Genomic DNA, 16,282 nt, shown 5'->3' with positions numbered 1-16,282 from the left:
TGAAGAGGTGCATTCTGCACCAAAATGATTTTTCTTGCTGTACAAAAATTGAGTTTTCATCTTTTGTAACTCCTGGTACTAAAATTTTCTTCACGAGATCTTCTGTCAGCACCGATTTCCTCGACAAAGACCCTTCAACTTGAAAGGATGATCCTGTTTACAAAAGTGGAATTGAAAAACTTGAGGAGATAGTTGTTGTGGATAACGTTGCTGAAAGAGAAGTCAAACTATTCAGTTTCACAAAAGATGAAACTGAGAAACAATTTGTTTTACAGATCTTTACCAGAGACCGTAAAAAATACCCAACTGCTACTAAATCCTCTCTTAGAAAAAAGTAATGTTCAATGTTCGTTCCTTCAGACAATGTTTTGTTTATATAGAAATCAGAATAATAAAAATGTGTTTCTCTTGTAGAAATTGTGTGCGTTACTAAAAAAAAACCTAATATTTCTTAAAAGTTTCATCTTATTTCAGGAATTTTTCCAATTAACTTTTGGAAAATTTCATTCAGAATATTTTTAAACAATTCCTGGGGTTTCCAGGATGTCCACATAAATTTCTCTAAGAAGAAAAAAGGAAATGGTCGAGATAGGGAAGAATATACCGCTTTTGTATGGAATTAATCGTTGTGTATATTATGTTACAACTTCAAAGTGTTTGAGGGTCGCCAAGCAGTTGTCCGATTGAGCTGAAAATTTGCATGGATAATTTTTTTGTTGATTGGAACAAAATAAGAGGGTGGGAGCAGCACAATTTTAACTTTCGGAAAATTACCTATAGCTAAGGGCCACCATAATATACATATATAATATATTATATTATATTATATTATATTATATTATATTATATTATCAGGCAGTACATCTCACTTGATGATATGTGTCAGAAGAAAAACAATTGTTTGTATGCATCTGAAGTCTGATTACTGGAATATGTAGCTAATCGCCGATGTGTGCAATGGAGGGGGAAAGGAACTGACCACCTTCCCCTTTATCTCCTTGCCTAGTTGCCTCATAAGTGGTGTCATGTTGGTATCACTTGTAAGGTTCAGGCTTGTCTTCGAACAGTTGACTAAACAAAACTAATTGTATTTCAGTATTGCTATCGTAACATGTTGCTCAAATTGTCTTATTAATAGAGCCCGGAATTTTAGGTGCTGAAAGTTAAGAATGACACTGAGTGGAGATGAATATATGTGGTGCCCTTGGGAAGGGTTTTAAGCCTAGTTCACAGGAGTCCGATATGTAATAATAGACAACATAGTTACAAGGACTGGGTAATGAATCTTGTAAATCATGCGCTGATTTGTAAGTGGTAGTTAAGAGGATTAGAGACCTTTAACAGTACCAAAGGAAAATACTGAATGACAAGAATGGCATTTCAAAGAAGTGGGGGCACGGCTCCTATTTTATATACTATACCGAGGAACAATATTAACTTTTAGCACCTAAACTTCCGGGCTCTACTTATTAGTATGGCAATTTACTAACCTACTCGAAACAGCGATCCGTTTTTATGGTACATTTGTTGTTAGCAATCAGCAGTTTGTGTTTACACTCGACGAGATTTCAAGTTTGTTAAAAGGACTTGTGCTATTAAAGTCAGTCCCTGTAAAATAATAATAATAATATGCAATTAAATGATAATAGACCCTGTAATAAAATAAAAACAATAAATTATTACTACAATGTGACAATGCCAATTTTACTTCAATTAATAGCTTTGAAAGGACTTCCCTTATTCGAATGATTGTGTCTGCACCTCGTGGAGTATTGGCTATGAGTGATACACGTTTTCGATGTTAAAGCCCCATGAGGATCAAACAATTTTTTTATTTGGTTATTTAACGACGCTGTATCAACTACTGCGTTATTTAAAGTCGATGGAATTGGTGATAGCGGGATGGTATTTGGCGAATGAGGCGAGGATTTGCCATAGATTACCTGACAGTCACTTTGCGGTTAGGGAAAACCTCGGGAAAAATCCGACCAGGTAATCAGCCCGAGCGCACCTCCAGATCAGCAGGCAAATACGCTACCACTTGAGCCACACTTGTGGCCTCATAAATGTTAATGAGCTATATTTTGTCTTACAAAATGTATTCTAAAAATTCAGTAATTAAATTTACGTAACCCTTTTATACGCATTTTATTCTTATTTCTTTTATTTAATATTCCATCGTTAACTTTCTTATAATAATATGCGGAACTCGAATCATGCAAGTGAAGTGGGTAGGCATTGGATACACACACGCATTCTTATAATATTAACGTTATGCAATAATATTCCAATTGCGAAAAAACGAAAAAGACTAAGTTTCATTTAAATAAACAAATGTTAACAAGACTCAGTACTCGTAAATTAGTGGTCGTCAGCACTCGCTGAAATGAGTATCGGGTAAGGAGTGTATCGGAACTTGCACCATGGTGCAGAAGGGAGAGGGAGACAGCTGCCGTAGCTGGTGCGGGGGATCAGTGGAGAGTAGACCTAGTCATTAGCTGTAGACGAGGACACTATTTGCCGCACTGTAAAAAATTATCATGTCTTAGCTCCTACGATAATCAATCGCGATGTAATTTTTAATATTCATAGTAAATGCCTAAGAAAAGCATAGAAAAAAATTCGAAATCAAACTCTTTTTTGGAAAATGAGAAAAAAACTAACTTCGAAGTGACCTGTTCAAAATAAACATTGATACCTTCAAAAGTTGGTAGCGACAAACTTTATTTTTCACTTTAGATGGGGAGTCAAAGCGAGAGAAATGTTAGAAAGAATGAAAATTATTTTTAAACGTGGTTGCTATTCAAAATCTTTACTGGTTTCCGTGTTACGGCCAGTTAAACAAAGAAGTATTTTCGCCTGGCGGACTTCTAGTATGCAGAATGACTAAACTTTTGAGCGTTTCCGAATCTCAGCGCTGAGCAATCTGATGGCATCACGGTATTCCGAATTTCAACGATGACGTCACTGATGCTCCACCGGTGTCGCATCCATCAGCTTGCAGAGGTGGTGGCAGTATCAGCCAGCCTCAATCAGTGACATCGTGCACTGTTGTGTCATGGCGGTGTGTTCTGCTTTAGTTCTGCTGTATTGTTTGTAATGAGCACTACGTAAAAACAATATGTTAATGGCTTATGAGCGAACATGTCAACGGACCAGTTATTACTAGAAATAGCTAAATTGTTCAAGAAATAAATTGTTTATGCTCTCTTTTCTTTGAACGAGATGACAGTACGGAAATTTCGCAAAATCTTGCTAGCGTAGCACAGATAACAACTTGTACAGCCGCCATAATAGCAGTCGAACCTTCCAGTAGTTTTGTTCCTATTTCGCTGCAGCGTGACGTTATTGTTGTCCACCGGTCCAGTGAGATTCGAAATGTCTGTTAGAACTGCGGATTCTCATAGAAGTCATCGCGGTAATTTCAAATTTATTTTCGAAATGTTTTCATTGCTTTAAAGTTTTCCAGTTAATCGAGACAGCTTCAGTCCACATAATAATAATAATAATGTTTAGCCTATATCCACAGGACTATTATTGAAGTTAATCCTTGACTATCCAGAATGCAACACAGGCGGTGAATTTACATTGTACCAATAATGAATGTGATAATGGAGAATTGTTGGAATGCTACAGGAGAATCGGAATACTCTGAGGAAACTCATATGTTGCCATGAACGGATCTGAGGATATACTTTATATTTAATATATTCGCAACTTCACGCATAGAATATAACGTTACATCAGAACTACAGTGGGTATCTTGACAAACTGTGGTTTCGAGATAAATTAAGTTTTAAGTTAGCTTCATTTTGTAGATCAGTGGTGCTTGTCAGTTTATTGTTGTCTTAGCTTCATATTAAATCAAAAGTTTGTTTGCATATTGTACTCGATGTCCAATAGCAAATTTTTATCCTCATTATTTAAAATATAATTTTTGCAAGATATTCCACTTTTGTTCTGAGGTAACGATAATTGAAATGATTGATCACTTCCACACTTAATGTGATCGTAAGATTACGTGGAGTTTATGAAGTACTTAATGACAGTTTAGTTACATTAAAGTGTATCGTCATATTATGAAGGGAATTTGACGTTACCAATAATATATTTTTAGTGCCAATTATGAAATCCTTAGTTGAGCTAAGGTGACGTAAGATATAAAATGTTTTAAGGATTCATGCTTTAATGCAGACGGAGATAGAACGATTTATTTTTTTTTGGGGGGGGGCCACAACAGGATGATAAAATAAGCTAATTCATAAATACGTATTATCATGAGCTTACGAATGCGCACACATGCATAAAAAATACCTGTATCTACGTATATATACAATTAAAAAATAAATATTCATTATGTCCTCTGAAAGCTATACCTTGCTTAGCTAAGTACAGAGAAATGTCAGTTATATCAAATAAATATTGTCGATTTTGGTTAACAAGATCATAAGATCTTTGTATGAACAAGAGAGCTGTCCTATCACTAATTCTAAAGGATACTTTATATTATTGTCCATTTCGCGATTATATCACTTGTATGGTCAGTAGTTGTCGGTTGAATGTCATCACCCACAATAATAGCAGATGCACAAACACACTATCATCCGTAGTATTAGCACAGTAGTATATACAGTCACGAAGCTCAATACGTAGTAAATATGCATCCATAGATAGTTGCTAACTAATAGGATCGCTACTATCTCCTCATTATAGACAATGCGAAATAGTACCTGCACAGTCTTTTGTTCTTAGTACCCTCATAAACTCAAGCTTCGTGACTATATACTGAATTGTGATATTAGTAAGTTTGCCATTATTACTAATAGGCTACGATTACTTCCTCTTTGTTCTATACTTAAACAAAAGAACGGATATCTCGCGAACTCATTGTAACATAAAGTGACCTAAATTAACTTTCTCTAGAAAATGTTTGAGACGTGTCCCAGTTCCGTCTTACCCATTCTATAAGAAGATAAATCGCATAAGGAATGCTATATTTGCACACGTAGGCGTTGATTTGTATATCAGAGTGGAAGGTAACCACGAGTGTCGTGCAATGTTCGAACATGAGAAGGGATATCAAGATACTACGAACTTCGCACTACTCCTTAGGCATCCAGCAGTACGTGGAAATGAAGCGTGTAAACTGAAATAATCGAGTCTGTTGAAAACCGGTAAGAGGCCTTATGTTCGGCTCTAGTTTACCGAGTTTCTGTAGAACCGAAGCTCCCTTCGCGTTTGTTCAATCTTTCCCTTTCCTTACATATTATGTTTGGTGCTTTTCTCTTTAGTTTCTCCTCTCCTTGCGCTTTTATGTTCTAGCTGCTTAAGGATGTCAGGCACATATCTTGCAAAATTACGCACAGTAATGAGTATAAGTAATTTTCGTTATTATTAATATTACTAAACATTCACAAAAATATGCATATAAATAAATCAAAGAAAATCTACAGGCCTACTAGGTCTAATAATAAAACTGTAACCTAAATTTTTATGACAGTCTTTGCCTTCACAAAAATATTTAGTGTTAACATGTGTAATGAACGGTCCTTAGACCGAAAATAGCATTTCTGACTTTTTGTTTGTATGTCCGTATGTTTGTTTTTCACGCGATAATGGCTGAACCGATTTCTACGAAAATTGATAGAGCGAATGTAAAATAAGTTAAGTCCCACTTAGATTTTAGGCTATATGGCATTCAGAATACTTTCTTTAAAAGGGGAATTATAAGGAGGACTGAAGTAAATAAATCAAAATATTTCGCTTATTATTGATTTTTTAGGATAATATTACATAACTAACGTTGCTTTAAAAAATGTTTCCGACAAGTCTTACTCTGAGCAAAATTTTTATAGAGCCGATATTTAACGGAATATGAGTTTTAAAATAACCAGGGGCGTACACAAGGGGAGGTTAACGGATTTGAATTCCCCCCACCCTTTGTACTTAAAAAAATTATATTTGAGTATTTTTTTAATCCATAATCGTTGTTCCTTCTCTAATTTTTCACTGTCGGAGTAACAAAATCTACGTCGACATAAGGCATAGTCCGTCCACACCTGTGGAGTAACGGTTAGCGCGTCTGGCCGCGAAACCATATGGCCCGGGTTCGACTCCCGGTTGAGGTTTTTCCGGGATTTTCTCTCAACCCAATATGAGCAAATGCTGGGTAACTATCTGTGCTGGACCCCGGACTCATTTCACCGGCATTATCACCTTCATCTCATTCAGACGCTAGATAACCTAAGATGTTGATAAAGCGTCGTAAAATAGCCTACTAAAATAAGGCATAGTCCTATCTCTCCTTCAATATATTCATCGTACCAGTTTCAATGAGTTCCATGTTCCATTACCGTTTTTAATTATATTTATTTCAATGTATTTGATTGTCTCCATGGATTTTCCTGTTAGGCTATATAAAGTAAAGTGTCTTACCTATTATATACAAATAACTGTTGACTAAATATATACAGGGCTAAATGATTATTGTGTAATTATTTCTTTTGGTCGCTGGATAGATAAAGGCTTAGCAGTTGTTTGGCCTCTACACTCAGCTGATTTAAATCCCCGGGTTTCTCGCTTTGAAATAATTTTAAAACTATAGTTTATTCGTCTGAAGTGGAACATGCAGAAAATATTCATGAGCGGATTATAGTAGCGTGTGAAACATTGTACAAAATTTCGGGGATCCTATTCGATATTTGAACATGTACGAGAATCAAGAGGACCGAAGGTAAACATTTTCAGCGCCCAATGGGAAGCAAAATGAAATCGATGAATCTGAATTTCCTGTGCTTCTGTAATGTCCCAGCACCCATTTTGTTTTGACTCAATTTTAGTCTGGAAGGCATCAGTTTCTCCGACTTATTGAAGAACTAGTACAGCCTATATGTCACTTCTCGGTTGTTTAATACCATTAGTACTTCTTGACTATCAGAAATAATTGGAATTCTATAATTTATCTAAGTTTTTTTCCGATATTTTTACATGCATGTTATGAAACGTCATTATATTTCTGTCGAGTCTCTGTCACAAAAATGCAAGTGAAATTATATTTTGCTTATTTTGAGAAGGTTGTGAAGCTGTAAATACACACGAAATATGAACCTTACATCACAATATGATAAACAGTTCCATTATGCCACTATCATAAATATACAGGGTGATTCACGAGGATTTACCGTCCGTTACGGAGTTTATTTCTGAAGACATTCTGAGCAAAAAATGGCATATAAACATGTGTTCTAATGTCAATATTTTCAGAGTTACACTAATTTGAAGTTGTTTGTAAAATATCTTTTTTCTTTAGTTTTAATGGTAAAAAAATATTACAAACAGAGAATTAACTACTCATAAGTATCATTTCTTTAATTGGCTAGTGTACTGAAGCTAAAAATATGTTGTCAGTTGCTTTGTACAGATTTTGTTTTTTCAATTTTTAACTGAAAGTGACATCATTCTTACGCACTTATCGAAAAAAAATTGTTACAAATCATACGACTTTAGGAACTTGATTCTTTACAGTTTAATTATGCATCCTAATGTACAATTTTGAAGAATTTACAAGAGTAGTGTGATTTGTAATAATTGTTGTGATAAATGCTTAAGAAAATGTAATTTTGCAGTTAAAAAATAAAAAATAAAAAAAATTGTACCAGCAACTATGGAATTCACAACACATTTTTAGCTTCAGAATATTAGCTAATTAAAGAAATTAGACTCCTGAATACCGGTAGTTAATTCTTTATATGTAATATTCTTGTACCCTTAAAACTCAAGAATATTGGTATTTTATAAACAATTTCAAATTACTGTAACTCTGAAAATATTGAGATTAGAACAAATGTTCATATGACTTTTTTGCTCAGAATGTCTTCGGAAATAAGGGACTGTAAATCCTCGTGAATCATCATGTATATCATAATAATAACTTCGTACGCTATACCAAAATAAAATTTAATTATATGTTCGTCTTGAACCTGTATTCTTCGTCCTACGTAGTACAAATATGGATAAAACAAAAAATCACCTTTATACACTTATGGCCGGTTTTTCAAAGTATTGTTAGAAAATTTAACGACTGTTAAACTCTAAACAGTTTGTTAATTAATAAAATGGTATGTTTTCAACACCAGTTTTTTTTTAACAGATTGTTAACAGTTTGTTAATTTTAAATGTACGATTTCGGGCAGTTAACTCGTTTAACAGTTAGTTAAATATGGCCGATGTCTCCACAGCTATTCGAACAGAAGTTGCGAAATTAATATTTTGTGTCTCTGTGTAGGTAATGTTTAGCATATGACTGGTAATATAACATTTAAAAAATACTTTGGACTGTTTAAATACATCAGTGTTATTTTATTTCTTTCGTATTTCGTATCCATAATAGCAATGACGAAATATAACCTTACTTTGTAATTATTATTCAGCACGTCACCTACAACTTTCATTTGTCAACTGTTTGTTTATGGAGCATGGCTTACTACAACAGGTTGTCATTTTATGCAAGTTTCATGACTCTATAATATAGAATATAAAGATTAATTTTAGCCAATCAAAAATTGTCTTACATGTGTAGAATCATTACCAGCTGCTGTTGAGTAGTTAAAATAGTTCTAACAGACGTTATAGTTAAGTGTTGGTTATCTTAAACAAAATTATGTTGAACAAATGGAAAATACATTAACAAAGCGTTAAAATTAAACAGACTGTTAATTTAACATTCATTAAGCAAAATTAAACATTACTTGGACAAACTGGCCACTAGAGTCTTCTCTTAAAAGTTGTAGGCCTAATGACTCTCTATTATGTCGGAGATAAATTTGAACAGCATCCAGAATGGTACTAACTGGTATTGAAGGTTCTGTTCTACCTTGGAATGCAAAGGTCACTCATTACGTTTGAATACATAACCCTGGCTTTGTTATACATCTTGGCGTCGTCTGTGGTTGTAGTTACAGTTTTAAGGCCCTTTTATCGTCTGATGTTAAGAAAATGGTTGTGAGGGGAGAGGGACGCAAGTAATAAACTTCTGCCAACTATTAAGAAGGCCATAATATTGCTCAATATCAAGTCAATTCACCATTAAACCGAAGAACAGCATTCGTTTTGGTTAAGGTATTAAACTGCGCTTGCTTGTGCACGAGCTACTGTAGATCAACACCGCATGAAGAAAAACAGTATGAAGCTGGACGAAGTCTAAGTATTGGTAGCAATATTGTTTGTGAATAAAATTGAATTCATCTGCACAGACAGAATGAGAAACGTCTCAGCCGCGTTCCTGTTTATTCAAGTGATTCTTGTGTTCATGATATTACACGCAAAATGTAAGTTACTGTTACTATTTTTATGTTTGATGTTCTTATTAGAACACTAGCCGTACCCGTGCGCTCTTCTGCACTCGTTAGAAATAAATATAAAGTAATTATATAATTAAAATAGCACATCTGCCCCAGGGAACATTCGTGTTTGATAGAAGGATAAATAGTTTAATATGTTACTTAATTTAAATTATATTTAAGTAATTAAAATGCGATCATTTTGGTACAGAGACCACTCATTTGGTGCAATGATAATTCCTTTAACATATTTCTTATTTGTTATTACATGCATATAATTAAAATATGATCATTTGGTTCAGAGAACATCCGTTTTTGATGCAACGATAATCCGTTTAACATTTTTCTAAATTAGTCTTGAATTAATCTATACTAATAATAAATCTGTAGCCGAAATGTTTCTGGTAATTTTCGATTTTCCAAAAATAATTGGTCCTAACATATATAATTAACCACCCTGAAACCGAAAATCGCTTTTTTTGAGATTTTTGTTTGTCTGTCTGTCTGTCTATGTTTGTTACCTTTTCACGCAATAATGGCTGAACGGAGTTCGATGGAAATTGGAATATTTATTAAGTTCGTTATAACTTAGATTTTACGCTATATGGCATTCAAAATACATTATTTAAAAGGGGGGTTATAAGGGGGCCTGAATTAAATAAATCGAAATATCTCGCTTATTATTGATTTTTGTGAAAAATGTTACATAACAAAAGTTTCTTTAAACATAATTTGCGATAAGTTTTATTCCTTGAAACATTTTTATAGGACTGATATTTAATGAGATAAATGAGTTTTAAAATTAAAATAACTGCTATTAAGGCCGTGTAAAGAATTAAAAAACAAATTACTTCGTCTATAAGGGGCCTTGGACAACAATCGAAAGCTATGAAAGATAGCCTACAGAGAATGTTTCTGTGTTTGTATGAAGTAATATCGGAAGCTAAATTAACCGATTTGTATAATTAATTATTATTTCACCATTGGAAGGTGTAGTTTCTCTAGATGGACATAATGCTATAATGTTATTACAGTAATATAATATAATATAATATGTAATATTATATAATATAATATAATATATGTAATATTATATAATATAATTTAAGTTATTTGAAGGGTTCAGAACCATAGTGGGCCAAGCGCCATTTACTGAATACGTAGAAAACAAGGGTTAAAATTAAGTTATTACCATAATTCAATGGAAACCTATAACAAGTAAAATAAAATATACACATTAAATCTAAATGATGTCAATTTTCATTAAACTGTGGTTGCATGTAATAAAAATTAAGAAACATGTTAAAGGAATTGTCATTGCACCAAATGAGTGTCTCTGGACCAAAATGATCGCATTTTAATTATTTGGATGCAATTTAAATTAAGTAACATATTAAACGATTTATCCTTCTATCAAACACGAATGTTCCCTGGATCAAATGTCCTATTTTAATTATGTAATTACTTTATATTTATTCCTAACGGGTGCAGCGGAGCGCACGGGTACGGCTAGTCTTTAATAAATCACTCCAAATTAATAGAGTGGATTGTGTACGAAGATAATTTTTCTGTGCGTAAAGATCTATTTTCCTCTTACCTCATTCCTTATATGTAGTATTACATCCATCTAGAGAAACTACAAATTTCAAATAGTGAAGGAATTATCCAAATTAGCTTCTGAGATTACTTCATACAAACAGACAAATTTAATATCCTCTGTATATTAATATTGGTAAACGTCAAGGCCGCCTTAAATAGACGGAGTCATTTGTTTTAATTTCATTATAGCCATCGATGTCGTTCCTACAATAACTCCTTTGTGACATCGATTTTCACATTTTCGCTCTATTAAATAACTTAAATAGTTATACAGCAAATAATACAATCTCCTATGTACCACTGCCATAGAATGAATAAATCTGTTTCTTCTTCCCACTGAAAATGTTTATATTTTGTACGTTTTGTACATAGGAGTTACGGGACAACGACGCTATAATCTGAGGCGGCGTTGAAAATGTATTGTATTGTTATTTTAAAACTCTTGTATATCCTTAAATATCAGTCCTATCAAAATTTTGCCTGGAATAAAACTTATCGGAAATAATGTTTAAAGAAACTTTTGTTATATAACATTTGTCACAAAAATCAATAATAAGCGAGATATTTCGATTTATTTAATTCAGGCCCCCTTATAATCCCCCTTTCAGATAAAGTATTTTGCATGCCATATAGCCTAAAATCTAAGTTACAACGAACTTAATTTATATTCCAATTTTCATCGAAATCCGTTCAGCCATTATCGCGTGAAAAGGTAACAAACATCCAGGCAGACAGACAGATTTAAATTTCACAAAAATTAATAATAAGCGAGATATTTCTTTTTATTTAATTCAGGCCCCCTTATAAGCCCCCTTTTAAATAAAGTATTTTGAATGCCATATAGCCTAAAATCTAAGTTACAACGAACTTAATTTATGTTTCAATTTTCATCGAAATCCGTTCAGCCATTATCGCGTGAAAAGGTAACAAACATCCAGATAGACAGACAGACATACAAACAAAAATTTCAAAAAGCGATTTTCGGTTTCAGGAGATTAATTATACATGTTAACACCAATTATTTTTGGAAAATCGAAAATTACCAGAAAAATTTCGCTTACAGATTTATTATTATGGTAGTATAGATGTTAGGAAATGTATAGCCTACTATATCATTTTTGTAATACGATGACTTTTCAGATTGTAGACATATTAATAGTAAAGTATTACAGCAGTGAAATTTATTTATAATGTTCATGAGTGGGAGGAGTGCAAGTTTGTAATTTTTTTGTAATTATTACTCTACGTAATGTATTACGTTTATTCTCTCTCCTAGCTTTAATTTAAAATTATGATTCTTGAAGATTTTAGTTAAAATTTTACACAATAAATTTTGTATCAATATTTTACAATTACGTTGTATGCTAATGACCAGAGACCGGAAGTTTAGACATTATGAATCATTAAAATAGGCAGGCAAAAAGGCATTATAAATAGCTAAAATAGGCAGGAAAAAATGCATTATAAATAGCTAAAATACGCAATAAAAGGCAATTACAAAAACCTTGCACTAGACGTCCTCTTGCTCTTGCACTAGACCCACAACCTCGCACTTTCCACAAAGGGATTTCGGCAGCAAGAAAAGCTTTACATAAGTCGAGTGCAAATTGAGATTTTCGACTAGATGCTACAATTACTGTTGGAAGCAAAGAAATCTTCTTCCCAGTAGCCTTGGAAAGTGCATTTTTGTGTTTGGTTGTAGGTTGTACTGATATGTTGCGGTATGAAATATTTAGCTAGCTACAACAATGTCGCAATGAAAACTGAGAGGAAAAATAACATTAGACCCGCACTCATTGTTGTCTTGTCAAATAAACACAAACGATAATTAAAACGCTTACTGTTATACATTTTTGCACGGCAGCACTCATTGTTGCAAAGAGAATATGAACTGACTGAAAGACAATAATATACTTTCTGTGAAGTCACTTTCATTGTAGCGGTTATAGAAATAAATTAAAATATACCTGTATGCAATTTTTAATAATAAATTAATAAATAATAGATAATTAATCAAATAAAGGCAAAAAAAGCATTTATTTTGTACATTAGGCATTTATATTTAAAAAGACAGAAAAGGGCAACATAAAACTGTGACGTTTCAATCACAAAGGTATAATTCGTACAGATTTACTTTCAAAATTAAGATAGATTTAACACATTTAAAAAGGCATTCTGCCAAATTTCCAGTCTCTGCTAATGACATTAGATTTAGATTGAATATGATGGAATTGTGTTTTGTTGTTTAGTCAACTGTCCGAAGACAGGTCTGAACCTCAGAAGTAATACTAACAAGACACCACTTATGAGGCAACTAAGCTAGGACATAATGTGGTAGGGTGGCCAGTTTCTTTTCCCCCTCCATTGCATACATCAGACTTAAGATGCATACAAACAATTGTTCTCCCACTGACACATATCGTCAAGTGAAATAATAGATGTACAGTTCCTCAAAAAAGTAATGAGACAATGGAATATTCTTAAATTTCAGATGTAAGACACTGCGCATGATCGGAGACCAGAGCATTGATACACAAGAAAACGAATATTTGAGTTATTTAAATTCAGGCTATTTGGTTTGTTGCTAGCATCGTTCTGAAATTCACTTCAAAAACTGCAAAGAATATGGTAGGCCCTACTATGACGTAAATAATAGATAATAGTACATTATGCAACGAGCCTATAATGAAGGTAATTAAGAAGTGAGTATGATGGATATTTATGAAACGAGCGCAAGCGAGTTTCATAATTTTCATACGAGCTTCTTAATTACCATTATAGGCGAGTTTCATACGACTTTTTATGCTCGACCATATTTCTAACTTGATATTATTAATTTTTTAGCAATGTCCCGTATGTTGTGAGATGTGCGCAGACGCGAAAGTATTGATTTTTTCCGACGAACAGATGTCCACATTGACCTTGCTAAGCCATAAGAACCTACAGAGATAACATGAAATTAAATTAGACATTGAAAAACGAGATGACAAATTGAATTTATTTGAATATTATTTACAATTAACGCTAATTATTATAGTAACAGAACATAACCTTCTGCGACAGTATTGGATTTCCAGCCTCCGTGACTTTTCGCTAATTCTCTTTCGATTGCATATCCGAGAATAATCGATACTTGCGGTTTTATAATGGTAGAAAGCTGACCTGTCATTGGCTGAACAGTTGTAACCTGAGTCGTCATTGGCTGAAAGACCTGACCTTTAATGAGTAGGTGTACTTTAATGACATGCATTAAAGGTCTGCTACCAGGTGTATAATTACTACATTTCGGCATGGTCGAGCATAAATATATACATAAATCGTGTAGTTAAATCGACATTTGAACCTTCATGACTAGATCGACACTCCGCGCAGAAATGAACGCTTTGGTGTCGCCTCAATAGGTCAGACGCTAATATCTTCTGCATATTGTGTAGAAGAGAGCGGGTTAGTCTACACTAACGGTTTTTTTAATCTGAATAATGTTGAAATGGAGTTTTACAGAGTTCTGAGTAGAGATGGCCGATATTTCACAAACCGATATTTTGTCACAGGTATTTTTTTTTTTTGTCACAGATAAACCTGTGACTGATGACGCGAAATATCTGTGACAAAATATCGCTATCGAAATCTGCTCCGTATTCACCGTTGCAAGTCTGTGACTGATATTTTCTCCTCTACGTCGTGGGTTTGCACATGCGCATGCACCGTTGCAACGTCTGACTGATATTTTCTCCTCTACGTCGTGGGTTTGCGCCTGCGCATGATACAATAACAGCAATCGGGCGGTGGTATTTGATTAGTTTTTCGTGATATTTTGTTCAATATTATTTTTTTCAAAGTGATGATGTGTTGCAAAGTTATTAGCGGCATTATAATAATATAATCATGAATCTGGCATTTTGTTTTCATATTTTAGTCTGTATATATGTTTTTTTTTTAATATTTTATGTATTTCCCTGAGATCTTCAATTTTCATATTACTGTGAATTTATATTAATGTGTAAGTATTTTCCACTCAATTAAAACCGAACGAGACAAAACTGGCTAAAATGATGGGCAACTTATTTCGCTAAACTAATCTTGAGGTAGTTTCCTTCGTATTCCCCTTATACATCTTGCATAATTATACGAATCTGTGACAGGTCAGGTTTGGTTGGTTTAAGCTTTTATTATGCCTAGACACATACGATCAACGACTAAACTAGCGTTGAGGTAGTTCCCTTCGTACTCCGCATATACACCTTGCATATACGAATCTGTGACAGGTTAGGTTTGGTTAGTTTAGGCTTTGTTATGCCTTGGATATACGATCAACTGCATCTTCACAAAAAATCAAATTCAACGATTTTCACTTCCGAAATCACCTAAACTACCTGAGCGCTAGTTTAACCCGAGGAACTGTCTCTCCACAAAAAAAAAAAAAAAAAATCCTTATAAATGCAACGATTTTCACATCCGAAATCGCCGAAACTACTTCAGCGCTAGTTTTACCATCTTATTATAAATGATATAGTGATTACACGATTAAAATAATAATACCATTGGTTACCAATACATTATCTTGTGTAAAATCCTGTCTGAACAACTGTTTTGTTTTGTAATTATTTTCCATTGTTTTTCCGAATACTGATGTTTCGTTAATTTTTATTCTGACTCAATACTATATTGTTAATGCACGACTTAAAATAATTTATCCATTATATTATATACATTAAAAAGGATCAATTTTTAAAACGATTAGGATAATCACATAACCTCAATTTCTCCATACCCAACTACATTAAAAATTATCAACTGATTCCATATCTACAATAAACTACGATATAACCTCTTGGTATATGAGGTTAACTTTTTACATGTAACTGTTGAGTTAGATTAGTATTTATTTGTTAATGTTACATGTACATAACTTAATTGTTACATTTTCCCATATACACCACTGTTGTGTGGCGTGTATAGAGAATTCGTATTCATATTGTACTGCTCTTCAATATTTCCTGTTAATTTTTATCGGTGTAATTCATGCATATTGTGCTTACTTATCGATATAAAATATCGGTGTGACAAAATCACAGATAAAAGTCACAGATATTTAATTGTCACAGTCACAGTTGTCACAGATACTTGGAAATATCGTTTAAGCTCAAGTCTAGTTCTGAGTGATCACAGACAATACAAAATTGCAACTTATAATATTATAAAATGTTAATCTAATGAATGCGATTACACCATATATATATATATATATATATATATATATATATATATATAGTGTAAATGCATATATATATTATAAATAATAATTACAATGAAATTTAAAAATGTAAAACGCGTTAACAACAAGC

This window comes from Periplaneta americana, chromosome 1 (genome assembly GCF_040183065.1).
Source record: "Periplaneta americana isolate PAMFEO1 chromosome 1, P.americana_PAMFEO1_priV1, whole genome shotgun sequence".
In the NCBI taxonomy this organism is placed as follows: Eukaryota; Metazoa; Arthropoda; class Insecta; order Blattodea; family Blattidae; genus Periplaneta; species Periplaneta americana.
Note: the sequence above shows the minus strand (reverse complement) of the source record.